Source organism: Ctenocephalides felis, unplaced genomic scaffold (assembly GCF_003426905.1).
Source record: "Ctenocephalides felis isolate EL2017-DRISC unplaced genomic scaffold, ASM342690v1 CF-g0.4_SCAFFOLD_01886, whole genome shotgun sequence".
In the NCBI taxonomy this organism is placed as follows: domain Eukaryota; kingdom Metazoa; phylum Arthropoda; class Insecta; order Siphonaptera; family Pulicidae; genus Ctenocephalides; species Ctenocephalides felis.
The window spans coordinates 129,436,567-129,459,404 of NW_020538040.1; the positions used below are offsets into that span (position 1 = coordinate 129,436,567).

Here is a 22,838-nt window from a genome sequence, read left to right on the forward strand (position 1 = left end):
ACTTAGACAATTCTGCCCATTCGTAATGATAATTTGTTTTCAAAAGTGTGCGTTGTGACAAATTTTAGGGTACGGTTGTGACATATATTTTTTGTCCCTTTCGTGTGAAGTTTGAAAATACAGAAGAGTAAGGGAAAGAAAAATTCAATATAAGAAATATAACGATTTTCCAAAGAATTCTTGTTGACTTTGTTCAAAAAATTATGTACTGTTAAATATTAGTATACATATTTTGTTCATAGCTTTGTTTAATGGTATGTGTTGTGTTGTGTTACATATTATTGTCAATAAAAGTCGCTATAAACAATTTTGGTGGTAAGTTATAGTAATCGCAAAAAATCGAAAATGAAGATTTTTATATATTTTTACATTTTAGAGGTTTTTGAACATTTTGGCATAACTTACAAAAACTTGATTGTGTGAAGATGTGTGTATGAATACGTGTGTGTGTGTTCGGATACAAATTTTCGTCGACGAATTTAGGAATACCATTCAACCGACTTCAATGAATGAAAAAACATTCGATTCCTATTAGTAAGGACACGGGCTGGTTAGTTTTTGGGCAAAGCAGGTCCAACCGTTTCGAAGACACGGGATAAAAAGTGCCAAAAACGGTAACTCGATTTTTAGGAGAACGGAGCGTCCAATTTTAATAATTCAGAAAATATTTTACTTGTATTGGCAAGTTGAAGAACTGATTGAATTTTTGAAAAGGCAAGTCTAGCGGTTTTGGAGATCGAGTAAAAAAAGTAAAAAAAAATGCCATTTGACGGTCAAAAATGATCATTAGACATATTCACATCAAATTATCAGATATTTTATAGAGATTCTAATAATAAGTATATATTTTGTTTACATTTCTATGGGCTCCGTAACATTGTTCGTCCGTTAGACTGTGACAAAGCGCTTACGCGCTTCGATATTTCATCTTTATGCAACTAAAGCAGCGCGATTTTTTTGAAAAAGCTCAGAATTTTCAAAATATTTTAAAAGATAAACTAGTGGTGTATGACATCGTGCCTTAAGGCAAATTTTTGGCCCATTACTATAACTTATCCTACGGGAAGATAAAAAATGACACAGAACCGTTTAACGGCAAAAATTTCTTAAACTATCAACAATTATTGTATTTATTATTTCAAATAATATTATCGATAATTTAACATAATAATTGTTTAAAATCTTTGTAAATAAATTATGCACACCATATTGTTATATTTTGTCTATTATATCTATTATATTTATTTTTGACTTCCCGTAGGGTAAGTTATAGTAGTCGCAAAAAAACGAAATTGAAAATTTTTATATATCTTTACGTTTTAAAGGTTTCTGAATATTTAAGGCACACCTTACAAAAAAAATGGATGTATGTGTGTGTGTGCGGAACATCGATCAACCGATTTGAATAATTCAAAAAACATTCTATTTGTATTGATAAGGAAACGTGCTGATTAGTTTTTGGCGAAGGCAGGTCTAGCCGTTCCGAAGATACGGAAAATCCACAACAAAAGAATTTTCTTTCATTGTTAGTTTTTTTTTATTATGAGCACAGCACTGTGGTTTAGTTTAAGAGACATTAATATAATTTTTAAGTATGCGTTATTTAATTGATTTATATGATATATTGTTATTTTGAAGTTAGATGCAATCGTTTTATTTATATAATCTCTATAAAGGCTTACACCTGGCTGGGGTAAAAAGGACTAACTGAACCTTTACCCTGGTCACCGTGGTATAGGTGTAAAAAATACAAAATTGCAAATAAAAAAGTAAATTAAGGTAAAAGCAATTTTACCAGAGATAAATTAAATAAATAGTTATTCCAACTTTGCTGATGAATATTTCTTACAAAATATCGGATCTAGGTTATTTACAGTGTTGTCTCTGGAAAAAATGCGCCCATGAAATTTATATTTTGCGTTGGTCGAATAATGTGTCTATTATTTTATATATATATTTTTTTAAATAAAAATAAAACATTAGACCTATTTGCCCCCTGGCCGTCCCAATTTATCCCGCCTTTGGAGTAAAAAACTAAGTTACATTTTGTTCAAAAACAGCAAAAAAAAACATTTCTACAATTATGCAGTAGCTGGGAGTTTTACGGAGAGTTTACAGTGATATAATTGGTTTGGTTTTTTACTATATAATTGCTCAAAGCCAAATTGGGCCTTTGTGTCTCACCCTACCCTATATCATCGGGATTTTACCGTACTGGTAAATATTAAAATTAGTTTAGTTTACAATTACCATAAATTATTATACTTATTTCTCTATTTTTTATTATGGCGATAGTACATTTTGTGACACTTGACATCTCTGCTTCTCACTATCGTGAACAAATCGCAAAGACTGTGAATTTGAATGCTAATTCTAAATAAATACCAAGGCATATATGACCCGTCAGATGTGTTTTATTTGTATTTATGATTGAAAATAATTATTTATCACTATGTTTTAAAATTGAGATGATCTTTAGACCTTTATAATGTGACATGATGGTCACAAAACATTCGAGATGGGTCTATACAAATTCGCGACGATAGAAGTGGTTAATATTTAGTATTTACTACATGTGTATATGGATTGAGCATTAATCTAATAAAAGCAAAAATTCATAGACTAATTTGAGGTAGCAATTTGAATCATCTAGTTATTATAAATAACTAGATAATGAATTAATTCTCATTTGATCTTGACCAGCAATAAAAACTTAAGTTCTGTGACAATGATTGTTCGATCGACCTATATATATTTATTAAAATTTGCTAATGCCGGCAAAAGCTATTTTTACTTGTAAACAAATGTTTATCTATATTTTCAAGTGAAAATGGATATCACTACTGCTTGATACCAGCTTGACTGAAACGCAAAATAGAATCTGGATATTTCTGATTACGAAGTCAGTTATTATTGTTATTATTGAATTTAATGATTTGAGGTTCTGTAAGTAATTATTGTTTAGTACAGGTGTCAAATTTTCTTAAACTTTGATTTCAAAAATTTTAAAAGTTATCAGAATTTTAAAAGTCTTTAAATTTTATTTCTTATTGATTGGCGATTATTAATTGGCGAAATTGTTTTAAACCATAATTTCGCATTGTTTAAAGGAAATTAAGAACTCATATTAATATCTTGCGATGTTCTGAAATTTCCACCATTTTGTTTTGGATTTTTTTATTCAGAATGATTCACATTTACCTCTTTCCCCTCTATTATTTTAACTTTTTGAACAATTTATCATAAAAATTATCTAAACTTTTAGGTTATTTTTTTAAAATAATTTTTTAATAAATCTGGATTTAGTACACAAAAATTAGATATAATATAAATGCGCATAAAATACATTGATTTTAATTTTATTTAGAAGATCAAGGCGATTTGCGGGTGCTCATAATCCAATTGTAGTGCTTTCTATCGTTGTCGCACTACCGAATTATTTTTAAATTCTTATTTTCAATCCAAACTTTTTTGGACATCCAAAAATTTCAGTATGTTCATTATTGCTAGCAAGAATATTTTTAATATATTCATTTGATTCTAACGCATGTGCAATATTAATATTTGGGTTTTGAAACATTCTACTTATATATTTTGAGGGTTTTTATGCGATTTATTATATTGAGCAAATCATAGAGAGCAAAAACAATTCTAGCCTCTCATCATTAAACATAACACTGGTTCTTTATATTGGATTATTTTAATTTATTTTTTTTTTTATTTAAAACATCTAAAATTGCATCGTAAACTTCTTCGAATTGATATCGTAATGCCGAAGTGTATGTATTGTTGTTTTAAAGTTAAAATTAAATGAAAAAATATTGTCCAAGATTAGTAAAAGATGCAATAAAATTTAATATTTTTCGAATGATATTGAAAAATCTATATTATAAATTTCATATCCGAATCTCGTTTTGGCGCCCCCTAAAGCATTTTTTGCATGCATCGCATTCAAGGCATATATATATATATATATATATATATATATATATCATAAAAACTTATTTGAAAAAATTATTTTTCTTCAAATCTTTTAAAATCACCGTGAATAAATATGCACGCAGTTGAAAACAGACACAGTCAGTATAAAGAATATTGTCAAAATTTTCACAAAAACCACATACAATAAATTAGTCAGTATATATTTATATATATAACAGAGCAATTTTGATTTCATTGTGAAATTATTGAGACTCTGGTATGGGCTATGGGACTTCAATCAGAAGTTCTAGGTTCAATACCCGCATCTGATCAGCAAAATCCGATTTGCTTATTTTATGCTTTTTTAAAATTTGAAGACACACAATTGGAAAAACGTTTGCTTGTATATATGTGAGCCAACATTTGACGTTTTCTTGATAAATCTCGATTGGAAAACTTGCTTTGCATCTTCATTTTCTCAAGAGCAAGACGAGAACTGCGGCGATTTGTCGTCGCTCGGACAGCATCTATGTATTATAATCGTTGAACTCTCTGTGTTTTGGATTCATCCAAAATTTCATTTTGAATCCGGTATCAAAGATTACTCCTAGATAATGAATATAAGGTTTTGTGGCGATTTTTTTATCTCCGACTTTCAGTTGATGGTCTTTATCAATTTTCTGTTAATAATAAGCCCAGCTCCCCTGCTTTGTTTAGCCAATTGGAGGTTTATTGTATCGAAGGTAATATCAAGTAGGTTGCGAATCCTATCAATGTGTTTGGCAACGTATCATCTACATGCAACTAGTTTAACACATTTTGGAATTTCTAGTCTCATACATGGTCCAAAAACACCTCTCTATCATATTCTTTTGAACTAATTTTTTTATTCGTGTCGTTTACATATTATCATATCTTCGTATAGTCAGTTTTTTAACTTCCCGTAGGGCAAGTTAGAGTAATCGCAAAAAAATCGAAAATGAAAATTTTTATATATCTTTACGATTTAAAACCTTCTGAATATTTTGGCATACCTTAGAAAAAATGGATGTATGTGTGTGTGTGTGTTCGTATACAAATTTTCGTCGACGATTTCGGGAATACGGATCAACCGATTTGAATAATTCAAAAAATATTCGATTCGTATTTATAAGGAGACGTGCTGATTAGTTTTTGGCGAAGGCAGGTCTAGCCGTTCCGAATATACGGGGCAAAAAGTGTCGAAAACGGTAACTCAGTTTTTAAGAGAACGGAGCGTCCGATTTTAATAATTCAAAACAACATTTTCCTTCTATTGACAAGATGAAGAATTGATCAAATTTTCATGAGGGCAGGTTTAGCGTTCTCGGAGATCTAACGAAAAAAGTAAGAAAAATGCCATTTGGCGGTCAAAAATGATTATTAGACATATGCACATCAAATTATCAGATATTATATAGAGATTTTAACAATAAGTATAAATTTTGTTTACATTCCTATGGGTTCCGTACCAATGTTTATCCGTTAGACAGCGACGCGGCGCTTATGCGCTTTATATTTTGTCTCTATGCATTTAAAGCAGTACGATTGTTTTGAAAAAAAGTTCAGATCTTCCAAAATATGTCAAAACAAATAAAACATTTTTTTCAAAAAAAAAAATTTAATTTTAATTGTAATTGTAATTTTTTGTCCAATTTATAGTTTCTCAAAAATCTAATTTTTTCGAAGTAAATTTTTTTCAAAAATGTTATTAGTTTTTAAAAAAATAATTTTTGATACGGGAAGTTCCAGCAATTTGCCTTAAAGCACGATGCCATGCGCCCCACTAGTTTGTATACTTACTATACCTGAGTACCTAATTTATAATGGAATAGAAAATATAAAAAAACACGTATTATATTGCTCCCACTATTGTTATAAACTTGTGTTTTACACACATTTCCTATCAATCAATTCTATCGATTTACCATCAAAACAATAATTATCAACAATCGGATAATATCTAGAACGTTGTGAATGAATACAGGACACATCAATACCATTTGTGCAACTATCAATCAATAAACTAGTAATTAAGCTGTCTAGATAAACAATTTCAATAATACATTAACAATAAGATTATGATAATATACTAAATATTATCGTTTCGATAACAATTAACGCATTAGGATGATGGCCCTCAGTGCACGAGCAGAAAGCGCAATGGCCGCGTTTCTTTTTGTTCTCATTTTGTGTTAATATTGGAGATATTAATATTTTGGTATTTTGCGACCTCAAACTTAGACCCAGACTCTGATAACCTTCGACATAATAAATGGATATGTGTTATATATATATATATATATATATATATATATTTTATGCAATAAAACGCATATGTAAAATACTAAACTGATTTTGATTACAAATTATGTTATAATTATTTAAAATAGTAAATTAACGATGTAAAAGGTTGCAGGTTATATGTATATAATCATATACTATAATCATATCATCAATAAAAATATTTTATTGATGTCAACATCAAATTCAGAATTATACAAAATATATAAATAGGGTGTCCCAGAACTCAACTTCAAGCCAGAACGTAGTGATAGTATTGAAAAATGAGCATCAATGAATTATCTCATGTAGCTTGAAAATTAAGAGCTTTTAAGTGCCGTCTAGAGCTTTTGTCAAACTTTTTGGTTATTATGGCTTTATATGTATTTATGTATATATAGGGTTTCCCAGACCTTGACGTCAAGCCTATACAGGGTTACAGTATTAACCTTAACTGTTCTGAAATAAATTAGAAAAAAAATGAAATTATCTCGCGTTGTTTGGAAATTACGAGCTTTCAAGTGCTACCTAGAGCTTTGGTGTAATTATGACCAATTTTCGGGTATTGTTGTTAATTTTTCTAATTTTGTGCATTTAAACTTTGGAACCATAATCGTGAATAACATTTCTAGGACTGCAATTAAAAACAATAATACAGTTGTCACAAGTTTTTAAGAATTATGACTATTTGTTAAATTATGAACTTAAAAATTCCAAAAGCGGTCGACTTTGAGAAGTCCTCCTGTACAAAAAATGTACTAACATGTATTAGCAAGTTTCATAAAAAGTTATTGCATGTAATCAGGATTGCAAATTGGTAAAATACTTGATAATTTTATCATTGAAAATTTTCGACTAAAAAAGTAGAAACCTAATAATGACATCATTTTTGCTAGTACATTTTACTCAAAATTAGTTCAAATGGTTACCGTACGCTCAACTTTCAGAGAAACTGATTGTGGAAAACAAAAGTCTTAATTCTTGAAAACTTCGGCCAATTGTGTTACTGTTTTTCATTGTGGCCCTAGAAATGTTATTTACTATTACGGTTCCGTAGTTTAAATGAACAAAATTAGCAAAAATTAACGACAATAACCGAAAAATGATCATAATTTTACCAAAGCTCTAGGTTGCACTTGAAAGCTCGTAGTTTTCAAGTGAGATAAATTATTTTTTCATTTTTTCACGGCCGTTACATCAATTAAAATTTCATGAATTATTTATAAGTTTATTTCGTATCAATACGTTTAAATCAAAGGCAGGTCTAGCTGTTTTGAAAATACAGGGCAAAAAGTGCCAAAAACGGTAACTTAGTTTTCAAGAGAACGGAGCGTCCGATTTTAATAATTCAAAAAATATTTTACTTGTATTGACAAGATGTAGAACTGATTAAATTTTTATAAAGGCAGGTTTAGCGGTTTCGGAGATCTAGTGAAAAGTGTAAAAAAATGCCATTTGGCGGTCAAAATAATCATTAGACATATGCACATAAAATTATCAGATATTTTATAGAGATTTTAAAATACGTATAAATTTTGTTTACATTTCTATGGGTATTTCGTCTCTATGCAGCTAAAGCAGTACGATTTCTTTGAAAAAAAGTTCAAAATTTTCAAAATATTTCAAAATAAAGAAAACATTTTTTTCAAAAAGTCCTTTTTTCCCAAAAAAATTTTTTTTTTCAAAAATCAAATTTTTTCAAAATTTAGAAAATAAAACTATATTTAAAAAAAATGAATTTTAGTACAGGAAGTTCCAGCAATTTACCTTAAGGCACGATGCCTCACTAGTAATAGTCCATATTACTCTTGCCCTCGGGCAGCGGGTTTCATACCTCTGTATCATCTGAATAAAAAATATCATCGCTCATAAAATATTGTCCATGGCCGCAAAATGGTTGATTCGTTTCGAGTTGACATATACTCATCATTTGGTATGTTTTATGTTTTTATCAAAACAGTTAAAACGGGCAAAAAAAACATTTAGGCTACTGAAATGCTGGTTCGGGTCAAGTGTCAGAGAATCCGTCTGTTTTTTGTATTTTGTATGAACTGCGCATTGATACTTGACTTCGAGTGGCCGACACTGACAATGGCGACATGTATACGATGTAAAGGATAAGGGATATTTCCTTTCGTTTTATCCTTTTTAAAACTATGTATGGCATCGTGCCTTAAGACAAATTTCTGGAACTTTCCGCACCAAAAATTTAATGTTATAAAAAAGATTAAAAATAATTTTTAAACTTTGAAAAAAAATTAGATATTTGAAAATTTTGAAAAAAGATACTTTTTTGATACGTTTTTTTATATTTTGAAAAATTTGGAGATTTTGAACTTTTTTCAAAGCAATCGCTCTGCTTTAGCTGTGTAGAGATGAATAATCGAAGCGCGTAAGTGCCGTCGCGTTTTTACTTTGTTTTACTTTTTTTACTAGATCTCCAAAACCGCTAGACCTAACTGCTCAAAAATGTAATCAATTCCTTATTTTGTCAATACAAGTAAAATGTTTCTTGAAATAATAAAATCGGATGCTTCGTTCTCTTAAAAACTGAATCGCCATCTTTGACACTTTTTCCCCGTATCTTTAGAACGGCTGGACCTGCCTTTGCCAAAAACTAATCAGCATGTCCTCTTATCAATAGAAATCGAATATATTTTAAATCATTCAAATGTGTTCCAGAAATCGTCGACAAAAATTTTGTTCCGAAAACACACACACATACATCCGTTTTTTCTAAGGCATGCCAAAATGTTCAGAAACATTTCAAATGTAAAATTACATAAAAATTTTCATTTACGATTTTTTTGCGATTACTATAACTTACCCTACGGTGAGTAAAAATTATGAATATACTTTCTGCATTAATTTATAATTGAGTTGACATCTAATAATTAAATGAAAGGAACAAGAGTTTTATGAATTTTTAATTAAGTTTATTCAAAATCTATGATCTTTAACTAAAGTCAAGTCGAGTCTGCATTTATTCAGTGTAAAAAACCAAAACGGATTAGAAACTAAATATATCAATATGTCGAAAATATCAATAATATAATGATTTTTTGTGAATTAAGTAACTTTATAACAAAAAGATATAATACATATATGCATATATACACATATACATATATTACTTCTTATTGTTATTTCTCTATTTTAAGCAAGTTACATACTTTATGTTTTTTATTTTTATTACCAAAAGATTATTGTTTTACATTTTAGACTTAATTTTTCAATTTTAATGATGGGGTGGCAAGACTACATCCTAAACGCAAGGATTTTATTTGCTAAAGAAACATGTTTTTTATTGATTTTATTGTTACATTACATTACATTATTACTTTTTTAATAATACAGTGTAGGGCGGGGAAAAAAAGTCCAATTTGATTTTTAGCAACTATATTGTGAAAACCAGTAAAACTTCCAGCTAATTCATCACTATAGAAATGTGTACTTTTTTTGTTGTTTTTCAAAAATTTGTCACCTGGTCCTTTTTACCCCATATGCGGCGTAGAATAAAACGGCTAAGGGGATAGCAGTTCCAGATTCAAATTTCAAAGAACTTTTACGAAATAATAGCTACATTATTTGAACAATGCATAATATAAATTTCATGAGTTAATTTTGACGGAGACAATACTGTATATAACCTTGGTCTGGTATATTGTCAGAAATATTTATAAGCAGAGTTGGAATAACAATTTATTTAATTTATCACTTGTAAAATTACCTTTTGTTAACTTGATTTACTTTTTTAATTACTATTTTTTATTGTTTGTACCTTTGCCTTTGCCTTTAGTTAAAGGTTAAATTGGTTCTTTTTACCCCACCCACAAGTAAGCTTTTATTAGGTTATATCTGAAATCGATCTAACAGGATATAAACATAGCGATAATTTTATGTAAACTACTCTTGGTTAATAAAAATACAGTTATAGTAATAAATTATTGCATTAATAATGATACTAAAATATACTAATAAAATAATACCTAAATATTATTAATAATTATAAAAAACTAATATAAAATTTAAAAAGAAGGAAAGGAAAAGTTATGTTAAATTGCGGAAAATACTACAAATTACTTAATTAACTCTCTCCACTCGTACATTGCATCGATATAACGTATTTATTTTAGGTTTAGTGGATATATAAATTAATACATCTAATTTCAGCATTTACTTTATATCAAAAATTTGCATTAACAAAATGTAACACGTATATCTTTTCTATTGCGGGTCTTATTGAGCCTATGTTTATTTTCCTATATACAAAAAAATTGAAGTTTAAGATGTATTCTAACAGGGGGTCCAAAATCTATTGTGAATCAAAACATTCGCAATGATAAGCTTCTCTATCAGATACGTCTTAAAAGTGATTAATATTTACTCCCGTTCGTATTTTTAACGTCTGTATCTGTTGTAACATTTCTAACAAAATAAAATACGTCTGTGACCCCTCGGAGCAGTTATCGATAAATCAACTAAAATTCAATAACACATATGTACGGCGCCCGAAATGTCAGATAAGTGCAAAACGTTTTTACTGAAACTCAAAGAACATTTAATAGTGTTAGTTCAGAAATACATTTTGAAGAGATTTTTGTTTATTAAATTATTAATAATAAGTACGCATAATATTCCATATTATGCGTATCCATAAGTTATTAACTTTTCTCAGGAAAATTTATTCGATTTACAAAGCATCCGATGTCAACATTTTTGGCATATTATTGACTATTGTGTTTATTATTATTAATGGCTATTTGTACACAAACGAATGATTGTTTTTTATAATTGTGATTATACTTGAACTTCTTGCACTAATGCCTTGAAGGACTATTTTTGTAAGCATTTTTGATATATTATATAAATGGCTGTATATAAATGAGTCTGATTATGATAAATTAAATAGAAATATCTACCAAAGTAAGAATTATGATAGTAGTAAGAGTTTGTAAAATTTTTTATTCATGTAGCTTTAATATTCCGTAAAACTCCTTATTCTGTAAAAAATAAAAAATAAAATAGTAGACTTTTTTGCTCCCTGTCCGTGCCTTCTTACCCACCTTTTGGGGTAAAAAGGACCAGATGATTTGCAAAAAACAACATTTCAAGAATGATGAATTAGCTGAGATTTTTGCTGAACATAGTTCGATAGTTGTTTGTTTGATACGTATTATGTTGTGATGTAATTGTTTTGGTTTTCATAGTATAAATACTAAAAGTCTAATACGACCTTTGTGCCCCGCTTGTACTATAGTTGAATAATCCTAATGTGCATATAATTTTGCTCACGTACTGCATGAAAAATAACTGTTATAACTACTTTTTAACTTTCCGTAGGGTAAGTTATAGTAATCGCAAACAAATCGAAAATTAAAATTTTTATAAATCTTTACGTTTCAGAGGTTTTTAGACATTTTGGGATACCTTAAAAAACGGATATATGTGTTTGTGTGCGGATACAAATTTTCGTCGACTATTTAAGGAAAACGGGTCAACCAATTTGATTGATTCAAAGAGCATTTGATTCCTATTAATAAAGAGACGTCCTAATTAGTTTTTGGCAGAGGCAGGTCTAGCCGTTTCTAATACACGGGGCAAAAAGTGCCGAAAATGGTAACTTAGTTTTTGAGAGAAGGGAGTGTCCGATTTCAATAATTGAAAAAACATTTTATTTGTATTGACAAAATGAAGAACTGCATAAATTTTTGGGATGGCAGTTTTAGCGATTTCGGAGATCGAGCGAAAAAAGTAAAAAATAGTGCTATTTTAGTATAAATTTTGTTTACATTTTTATGGGTTCCTATCCAATGTTTATCCGTTCCAATCCTATCCAATGTTTATCCGTTAAACTTCACGCTTCGATATTACTTCTCTAAAACAGCCACGAAGCTTTGAAAAAAAGTTCAAAAGTTCCAAAAAATTTCAAAATATTAAAAAATGAAGTTTTTCAAAAATTAAAAAATTCTCAAAAATTTCATTTTTTCAAAAAAAAATCATCTGAAATTTATATCTCAGTATACTTATAAAGTTAATGATTGTGTTAATTAAGTTAATCACATATATATTATTTATATGACAATAATGAAATAAAATAGAATAATCATTTTTGTAGATTCTTTATATTCGATTTTATGTGAATATAAAATTATATGTCTAGTAACTAGACGAATACATAAAGGCATAGAATGTGTATTTTCTATGTAGGTCCATTATTATGAATTTTAAATTTTTTTGCAAATAAACCATTTTGCATAGGTATATAATATTTTAAGACTTTTGTTCCAACTCTAAAACTAAATCTACGTTCGAAACCTTCAACAAAAATTTCAACAACTAATTATGCAGTGTAACAGCTATACCGATCTTCACTAAAAACTAATCAGCACAATTCCCAACTAGTATCTTTCGAACAGATTTTGAGTTTTCAAAATTGGTACAGGATTTTTGGCAGAAACGTGAGTCTTGACTGAGTTTCCTCGAATTTCTCTTCAATTTTTGAAAATAATTTCAGCCGTTTTTTTTAGAAAACGTCAATAATTGGTTAAATTTTGGATTTTACACATCCTTTTTTTAATTTTGGCGTCAAACAATTCAGAATGGCTTCAAGCATTGAGAAAATATCAAATAGCGAGTCGAATTTTCTGGCTAAAACATAAACTTCTCCTTCGTTAAGTTATTAATTAATGGGAATATGGAATAAATATTATTGTCTGTATATACTAGAAAAGACACTATCTGTGTCATTACTGAAGAAACAAACAATTTCTTAGCACTTGCATTTATCAACAATATAAAATGTGTTTATTCAACAAAATATAAACAATATATGCTTCAAGGAAATGTATGCTTCTCATTATATTTCTCTTAATCTCATCCCAGGAAGTCCGCTAGGTTTCGTACTCTAAGATTAGAAATGCATTAGAAGATAACAATGTAATTTTTTGAAATATTGTAGTAACGATAATTATTGATAATAATTTTAGGTACTTTTGATTATTTTAGAATACATACCTTAGAATTTATACATTTTTGTGTAGTATTTATGTATGTATGATAGGATATGCCGCATTTTGAGAAGAATGTCTGAACCGTGATAAAGTCTGAACCTATGTGAATGATGAATGAAAATATTCAATTTGTATTGATAATGTGTAAGACCCTTTGGCCTTTTGGTAATAGCGTTTATAGGAGGACTAAACTGTCCATTTGACAATTGTGAACTGAATTTTCTGATTTTTATAAAATAATTTGCATACATGTTTTATATATTATAAAATGTATTTAGATTTTTTAAATTGCCAAATCAAATAAGCCAGTATAAGTTTTAACCTTCTCCGAACTATTTTTTCTCGGGCCACATGAAAAATAACTTTTTAACTATGTGAAAGTGGCATTTTGACAAGTTACTTGAACTTTTTAGCAAGTTACTTGAACTTTCCGATATGTATAAATAATAGAGCTAATGAAAATTGAATTTTTGATATTTAGATCTTTCAACACTTTATTTTGAAAATAAAGTTTTCGCTTTCGCAAAAACCTAATCAATGCGATTTTCTATTGAAATGTTTCAAACAAACTTATAATATCTGTAATTTGCACTAATCATAGTGCAAAACACGTTTTATATGTTCGGATACAATTTTTTGTGTGTGTATGTGCGGATACAATTTTTCGTCGAAGATTTCGAAGATACGGATCAGCCGATTTGAATGACTCAAAAAACATTTGATTCCTATTAATAAGGAGTCGTGTCATTTAGTTTTTGGCCAAGCCAGCTCCAGCCGTTTCGTAGATACGGGGCAAAAAGTCCCAACAATGGTAATTGTGTAAGATACAATGAAGAACTAGTTAAATTTTTGGTTTCAAAAATCCAATGCAAAAAGTGAAAAAAATGCTATTTGGCGGTCAAAAATAATCTTTAAACGTATGCACATTAAATTATCAGTTATTTTATATAGAATATAATAATAAGTACAAATTTTGTTTACACATCTAGGGGTTTCGTATTAAGATTTATAATGTTCAACGGTTTCAAAACACCCAAAAATCTATTTTTTCAACAATTTTTAAGGGGTTTTAAAATTTTTATATTATGGTACGAGTAATACCAAAAATTTGCTTTATGGTACGATGCTATGTACCACTAGTTAACTTCCCGTAGGGCAAGTTATAGTAGGTAATCGCAAAAAAATGGAAAATGAAAATTTGTATATATCTTTACGTTTCAAGACAATCTGAACATTTTGGCATACCTCAGAAAAAATGGACGTATGTGTGTGTGTTCGGATACAAATTTTCGTCGACGATTTTGGGAACACGGATAAAGCGATTTGAATAATTCGATTCGTATTGATAAGGAGACGTGCTGATTAGTTTTTGGCAAAGGCAGGTCTAGCCGTTTCGAAGATATGGGGCAAAAAGTGCCAAAAACGGTAACTCAGTTTTTAAGAGAACGGGGCGTCCGATTTGATAATTTAAAAAACATTTTACTTGTATTAACAAGATGAAGAACTGATCAAATTTTTATGAAGATAGGTTTTAGCGGTTTCGGAGATCTAGTAAAAAAAGTTTTAAAAAAAATGCCGATTGCTTTGAAAAAAAGTTCAGAATTTCCAAAATATTTCAAAATAATTTTTCTTCAAAAAGTCTTTTTTTTTCAAAAAAAAGTAAGTTATCGTCAAAAATTCATAGTTTCTCAAAAATCTAATCTTTTCAGAGTAAATTTTTTCAAAAATGTTAATCTTTTTGAAAAAAATAATTTTGGTACGGGAAGTTCCAGCGATTTGCCTTGACTTCAAAAAGTCTTTTTTTTTTCAAAAAAAAGTAAGTTATCGTCAAAAATTCATAGTTTCTCAAAAATCTAATCTTTTCAGAGTAAATTTTTTCAAAAATGTTAATCTTTTTGAAAAAAATAATTTTTGGTACGGGAAGTTCCAGCGATTTGCCTTGAAGCACGATACCATGCACCACTAGTTTCATTATAAATAATGCACAGTTTGTATTTAAAATCTAAATCTACATCCTTTATCCCTATCAATGACTTTCTCAGTCACATAAACCGAATGGTAATTATTCAACTAAATTCCATTCATTGAATGAAAAATGGGAACTATTCAGTCTAATCTACTGAAAACGTTTTTTTCAAAAACAACATGTATCGTGTTTCATTATTGGATCCTATGAATGCTACTTCATACATTGGAGAAGTTAATGTAAAATATAAAGCACGTGGCTGGTGCCCATGATGTGTCCCACATGTACCAATAAACTGTCATGCATGAGGGACAGGGGTTGAAAACTTGTTTGAGGTCTTGTGCTGGAACGATAGGATAAATATTAGGTTTTCTTTACAATGGAATTGTCAAATGTATGTTGTTTCAAGTGTAAATTGAGAAAGTGCAAAATGTTGTTTGATGATTTTCAGAATTTCTATTTATTGAAACAGAATCCAATATCTGATTATTTAATCTCTTGGTTGTATTTGCACTTTTTTCTATGTGGTTGCTATTATCTCGCGATAAGTATGAATCGAATGTTTTTTTAAATTACTGATCTCACTTTTTTAAGAATCATATTCTTTATACGACTCTTACAGTAATAAGTTCAATCATGGTCAACCTCTACATGTCCTTACTTAAACTCATTTATTCACTTAGAAGCTCTCAATCTATTATTTGATTAAAAGAATATTTCAAAAAATACTTTATAATCTATTTATAGTTCCAAAAGTATTAAAAATACTTACTCTTAATCGAAAAAAGCGGCGGGGGTTGTCAATCCCTGACTCGTTCTATGTTCTGTATTGTATGGGTCTATTCATGACCATTCAGATGCCTTTATCCACTTGTTAAATAATCGTTATAATGTTTTTATAACCATCCTAAAAATAAAATGGATATTAATTCTATCGTTTAAAAATATTTGCAAATTTTTATTCATTTTTACGTAAGTGAAATCTAATATCGAAAGACTCTATACAAAATATATAAAAGAAAAAATATATGATACCTACTCATCGTGTACAAAGTTTTGTTTTTTTTAACATCCCTTAGGGTAGTTATAGTAATGGGCCAAAAATTGTGCTTGTGTTGACAAAATAATTGCTTTTGGAAATAAATTTTCATGTCATTTTTTTTTTTTTGAATATCGAAAATAATTCAGAATTCAATTTTAATTCTGGTTAAAATTTTAAAGCTCACTTATATACTTTAAGTGAATAATTTTAATTTTGTAATTTTTTGTAACGATATTACAGAATTTATAATAATCTTTTTGAAAACATTTAATATTCGTCGAACATTTTGTTACGGTACGGGAAGTTCCAGCAATTTGCCTTAAGGCACGATGCCATACACCACTAGTTTTAATTGCGCTAATAATAAAATATGTGGGTCATTGCATGTTTCAAGATAATTATATTAAAATTATTGAATAGTACGGATATATTGCACAAATACAGAAAAACTGTGGGTCAATTAGGAAAACTATAGCGTGATCTCAAATAAGAATAGTAATTGATGTATCGACTATATTTATTTTTAAGCTATACAATTCTTGTCAATTTTCATCAGAAATGAGTTTTACCTCGTAATATTTTTATAACAATTCTAAAAATAAATTGAATAATAATTTTATCTTTTTAATTACTAAATATTATCGGATGACCCTAAAATAAATATATAAATAAGAAAAAAAAAAAATTTAATTGTAATCTACTCACCGTATAAAACATTTTTTTTTTGAATTGTATTATTAATAAAATATGTGGTTCATTGCATGTTTCAAGATAATTATATTAAAATTATTGAATAGTACGGATATATTGCATAAAGGCAGGAAAAAACTGTGGGTCAAGTAGAAGAGCCATAGGGTGACCTCAAATGAGAATAGTAAATGATATATCGACTATATTAATTTTTAAGCTATTATACGTGGAATTTTTTTGAAATTGGTGTGTATGTAATAGTCAGAAATATAAAAAGAAGCTGACTGTACTTCAAAAGCTATTAGATTAAGCTTATAACCTATACCTATTTGGATTTTTTTCAATTTTGACAATTTTCAAAATAAATGCTTCATCTAATATTTTCAATTCTTTTGAAAGTTATGAATTTATTTATCGACGTTTTCGATAATTTTGAAACTTTTAGAAATTTATGAAGTAGAGACGGTTTAGCGAGTTAGCGCCGCGTTGCATTTTTACGGTTAAACATTATAAATCTTGGTATGGAATAGATGAAAATGGAAACAAAATGTGTATTTATAATTAAAATCTATATTAAATATCTGATAATTTGATGTGCGTATGTCTAATGATCGTATTTGACCGCTAAATGGCTTATTTTTTTAACTCTTTTATTAAATCTCCAAAACTGCTGAAACCGCCTTTACAAAAATTTCATAATTTTTTCATTCTATTAATACTAGCGAAATGGTTTTTCAATCATTAAAATGGGACGCTCCGTTCTCTCAAAAACTGATTTGTCAATTTTGGCTTTTCTTATATCTTCGAAACGGCTGGACCTGCCTTTGCCAAAAACTAATCAGCACGTTTTTGCAACAATACAAATCGAATCCTTTATCAGATCATTTAAATCGGTTGATCCGTGTTACCGGAATCGTCCACAAAAAAGTGTGTGAAGGCAGGTCTAGTCGTTACGAAGATATGGGGCAAAAAGTGCCAACAACGGTAACACAGTTTTTAAGAGAACGGAGCACCGCTTTGAAAAATTCAAAAAACATTTTACTTGTATTAACAAGATGGAGAACTGATCAAATTTTCATGAAGGCAGGTCTTACGGTTTCGGAGATCTAGTAAAAATTTAAAAAAAAATGCCATCTGTCGGTCAAAAATGATCATTAGACATATGCACATCAAATTATCAGATATTTTATAGAGATTTTAACAATAAGTATGAATTTTGTTTACATTCCTATGGGTTCCGTACCAATGCTTATCCGTTAGACGGCGGTGCGGCGCTTACGCGTTACGATATTTTGTCTCTATGCAGTTAAAGCAGTACGATTGCGTTGAAAAAAAGTTTAGAATTTCCAAAATATTTCAAAATACACTTTTCTTCAAAAAGTCTTTTTCAAAAAAAGTAAATTTTTGTCAAAATTTATAGTTTCTCAAAAATCTAATTTTTCAAAGTAAATTTTTCTCAAAAATGTTAATCTTTTTTAAAAAAAAATTTGATACGGGAAGTTTCAGCAATTTGCCTTAAGGCACGATGCCATGCGCCCCACTAGTTTATTTTAAAATGTTCAGAAACCTTTGAAACGTAAAGATATGCAAAAGCCTTCATTTTCCCAATTTTCATAACATATCCTACGGGAAGTTAATACATTGTTCAATAAAGCTAATACAAAGAACTATTTTTCTATTCTCGCTTTACTAAAAAATGCATATAAACAGTCTTCATTATAGTTGCCTATAATTCTACTTCAACTAAAATAAATATAAATTCAATAACTTTTCATCAGTAGCCGAATGTTAGGAATAAACATAATACTGTATTATGTGATATTGATAAGTTTTTTTTATTAGTAAATAAATAATTATGAACTGTTTCCATTATAATTATTTTATGTGTGGTCTCACGCAAGTATTCGGATGCGAGAATGACATGAACCGTACACGCTGACGAGACGACGGAAGCGCATGGCGCTATTTGTTTTTTATAACGATTCTGCACTTGAAATTATAATAACCAATATGTATATGTATATATATATATATATATATATATATATATATATAAAGTAGAATCCGCTTAGTATGACATCGAAGAGACGCAACAACTCGTCATACTAAGCGGTCGTCATGCAAAGCATACTGAAGAAAAACAATTTTATGTAAGTTCAATAATTTAATAGAAAAGTGTATACATACATTTTAATTAAAAACAAAACTGACACATATTAAAATTTAATATAAAATGAAATTGACTTAGGGTAGGGCGGGGCACGAAGGTCCAATTTGGCTATCAGTAATTATACTGGCTAAACCAAAACTACCTCGCAACACATAAAACGCATCAAACAAGCAACTATTGAACTATGTTTAAAAGAATTTCCAAATATAATTCCTAATTATAGAAATATACATGTTTACTACTTTTCTAAAATTTTTCTCTGACCCTTTTTACCCCATAAGGGGGGTAAATTGAGACAACCAGGGGGTTATATCTTATATTCAATTTTAAAAGGATTTTCCGAAATAATAGCTACATTTTTTGCAAAATATGAATTTTATGGGTAAATTTTTTACATGTATATAGCATTTTTTACACTGCATATAACACATATAAACAAATGTTTCTTAGCTTCATTTTATTGTAAAAACAGTCCCTGATGTTATTGTTATTAGTAAAGTCATAGCATTTCATTTTTCATTGTCAATCGATATCATTTTTCACTTAGGAATATAGATCTTAAATATGTGAAAATAGGCCTTCCCGGGCATTGCTGCATGAAATTGAATAATAAGTTAACTCTATCAGGTAAATTTTAATTACAAAGTAATCAAATAAATGGATGGATCAACCATTGCTATTAACTGATTGCTATTAAAATATGATTACTTGTGGTGCATGTCATCGTGCCTTAAGGCAGTTCGCCGAAACTTCCCATTCGAGGAATGAAAATAATCAATAATCAATGAAATTTTTCAATATTTAATTACAATTGTTTTATATATTTTCAAATAGATTATTCACTATAAATACTATAAATTTATAAGTGCTTATTAAATTGGGCGACGAATGTATTCTACAAACAACTTATGTGTTTTTCCAAGTTATGTTGGTTCGCGGGAATATTGTTATATTTTTTTTTTAAATTTGATTTTTCTTGGTAATTTTGAATTTCTTTCAAAATTTTGAAATTTTTTTGAAAGTTCGATTTTTTTGGAATTTTTGAAAAAATCGATTTTGTTAAACTTTTTGAGAAATTGTAAATTTTTGAAAATATTCGTTTTTTGAAAATTTCGAAAAATTCTAAAATTTCAATTGAAAAATTATTTAATTATTGAAAAATTAAAAAAAACGATTTTATTCAAAAATTCTAAAAAGTTCTCGTATGCCTTCATTCTATCTTGGCTTTTAGTTTTTGTATGTTTATAGAATACGCTCTATGCCCGTTTTAATAAGCACTTATAAATTTATAGTATTTATAATATTCTATTTAAAAATATGTGAAACAATAATTACTCAATAATTTTTATCGATTATTGATTATTTTTATTTCTTAAATGGTTAATTACGGTACGGTAAGTTCCAGCAATTTGCTCTAAGAATGGACAATGCTATGCGCCACTTAAATTTATTTTTGCATTAAAATTAAAAAAAGCCCAAAATCATTTATGATATTCTGAAATTAATATCTATACGTTCAAATTACAAAATATACAGTTTATTTATATAACCATAATTTTTAAGATAATTTATTAAGATACAGCTGGGAGATGAACCCAGGACTTCCCGCATGCGAACCGGACACACTACCCCTGAGTTACACCCCTTTGAAATAAAATATAATTTTCGGATTTGGATGAAATATGCAGTTTATTTATGTAACTATAGTTTTTAAGATATTTTAACGCGTATAAAAAAGTATGGAGGAGCTGGGATTTGAACCCAGGACTTCCCGCATGCGAAGCGGACACTCTACCCCTGAGTTACACCCCCTTTGAAGTAAAATATAATTTCCGGATTTGGATGAAATAAACAGTTTATTTATATAACTATAGTTTTTAAGATATTTTAACGCGTATAAAATGTTTTGGAGGAGCTGGGATTTGAACCCAGGACTTCCCGCATGCGAAGCGGACACTCTACCGCTGAGTTACACCCCCTTCGAAATGAAATATAATTTTCGGATTTGGATAAAATATACAGTTTATTTATATAACTATAGTTTTTAAGATATTTTAACCCGTATAAAATGTTTTGGAGGAGCTGGGATTTGAACCCAGGACTGCCCGCATGCGAAGCGGACACTCTACCGTAATTTTCGGATTTGGATGAAATATGCAGTTTATTTATGTAACTATAGTTTTTAAGATATTTTAACGCGTATAAAAAAGTATGGAGGAGCTGGGATTTGAACCCAGGACTTCCCGCATGCGAAGCGGACACTCTACCCCTGAGTTACACCCCCTTTGAAGTAAAATATAATTTCCGGATTTGGATGAAATAAACAGTTTATTTATATAACTATAGTTTTTAAGATATTTTAACGCGTATAAAATGTTTTGGAGGAGCTGGGATTTGAACCCAGGACTTCCCTCCGCATGCGAAGCGGACACTCTACCGCTGAGTTACACCCCCTTCGAAATGAAATATAATTTTCGGATTTGGATAAAATATACAGTTTATTTATATAACTATAGTTTTTAAGATATTTTAACCCGTATAAAATGTTTTGGAGGAGCTGGGATTTGAACCCAGGACTGCCCGCATGCGAAGCGGACACTCTACCGCTGAGTTACACCCCCTCTGAAATAACATATAATTTTCGGATTTGGATGAAATATACAGTTTATTTATATAACTATAGTTTTTGAGATATTTTAACGCGTATAAAATGTTTTGGAGGAGCTGGGATTTGAACCCAGGACTTCCCGCATGCGAAGCGGACACTCTACCCCTGAGATACACCCCCTTTGAAGTAAAATATAATTTTCGGATTTGGATGAAATATACAGTTTATTTATATAACTATAGTTTTTAAGATATTTTAACGCGTATAAAATGTTTTGGAGGAGCTGGGATTTGAACCCAGGACTTCCCGCATGCGAAGCGGACACTCTACCGCTGAGTTACACCCCCTTTGAAATAAAACATAATTTTCGGATTTGGATGAAATATGCAGTTTATTTATGTAACTATAGTTTTTAAGATATTTTAACGCGTATAAAAAAGTATGGAGGAGCTGGGATTTGAACCCAGGACTTCCCGCATGCGAAGCGGACACTCTACCCCTGAGTTACACCCCCTTCGAAACAAAATATAATTTTCGGATTTAAGTTTTCAAAATGTGTCAAAAAATGAATGCAATGCTATTGTGATCTTAATATTTGAACATATACATAATTTTGTTCATAAAAAAAAAGATCATTCGACATACAAATTCGAAACAAAAAAAAATATTTCAAATAAAATGAATTCATTATCAAAATACAAAATAATGTGTGGAAAGAAAGATTGGCATCCAATAATTGCAAAGGAAAAAACTTTGTAACGGAACTAAACTTTTTCTATTTGTTTAACTAATTTATTTTATTGATATTTCAATTAAGAAAGGATAATTTTTGAACAGTTTTTGAATTTTTAAAAAGGATTAAAATTGTAAGCTGGACGAAAAGATTTACTACTTTCTTCTAATTTCTAAGAAATGGCTCGGCCGATCGTAACACAAAATAAATCGATAAGCGGCTTTTAAATTTTTGAAATAGGTCCATCCGTTTTGGAGACAACGACAAAATGTAAAAAAATTGGCTTGCACACACACATAAACTTTTCGTTATTTCGTCTCAATAGATTCATAATGACTTGTAACGTCGAGAAAACATAAATTAGCAAATCATTATTTTTGGCGAAAACATAATT

General features: G+C 29.1%; 8 non-coding genes across 8 annotated transcripts; all 8 read right to left on the reverse strand.

Moving 5' to 3' along the window:
• Positions 1 to 20,843: 20,843 nt before the first annotated feature.
• Trnaa-cgc lies at positions 20,844 to 20,915 on the reverse strand. Its single transcript has one exon. It is a non-coding gene; the product is annotated as a tRNA-Ala (tRNA).
• Positions 20,916 to 21,010: 95 nt separating this feature from the next.
• Trnaa-cgc lies at positions 21,011 to 21,082 on the reverse strand. Its single transcript has one exon. It is a non-coding gene; the product is annotated as a tRNA-Ala (tRNA).
• A 233-nt stretch (positions 21,083 to 21,315) lies between these two features.
• Positions 21,316 to 21,387, reverse strand: Trnaa-cgc. The gene has a single exon. It is a non-coding gene; the product is annotated as a tRNA-Ala (tRNA).
• A 95-nt stretch (positions 21,388 to 21,482) lies between these two features.
• Trnaa-cgc lies at positions 21,483 to 21,557 on the reverse strand. Its single transcript has one exon. It is a non-coding gene; the product is annotated as a tRNA-Ala (tRNA).
• Positions 21,558 to 21,652: 95 nt separating this feature from the next.
• On the reverse strand, positions 21,653 to 21,724 carry Trnaa-cgc. The gene has a single exon. It is a non-coding gene; the product is annotated as a tRNA-Ala (tRNA).
• A 95-nt stretch (positions 21,725 to 21,819) lies between these two features.
• On the reverse strand, positions 21,820 to 21,891 carry Trnaa-cgc. The gene has a single exon. It is a non-coding gene; the product is annotated as a tRNA-Ala (tRNA).
• Positions 21,892 to 21,986: 95 nt separating this feature from the next.
• On the reverse strand, positions 21,987 to 22,058 carry Trnaa-cgc. The gene has a single exon. It is a non-coding gene; the product is annotated as a tRNA-Ala (tRNA).
• A 95-nt stretch (positions 22,059 to 22,153) lies between these two features.
• Positions 22,154 to 22,225, reverse strand: Trnaa-cgc. The gene has a single exon. It is a non-coding gene; the product is annotated as a tRNA-Ala (tRNA).
• Positions 22,226 to 22,838: the final 613 nt, after the last annotated feature.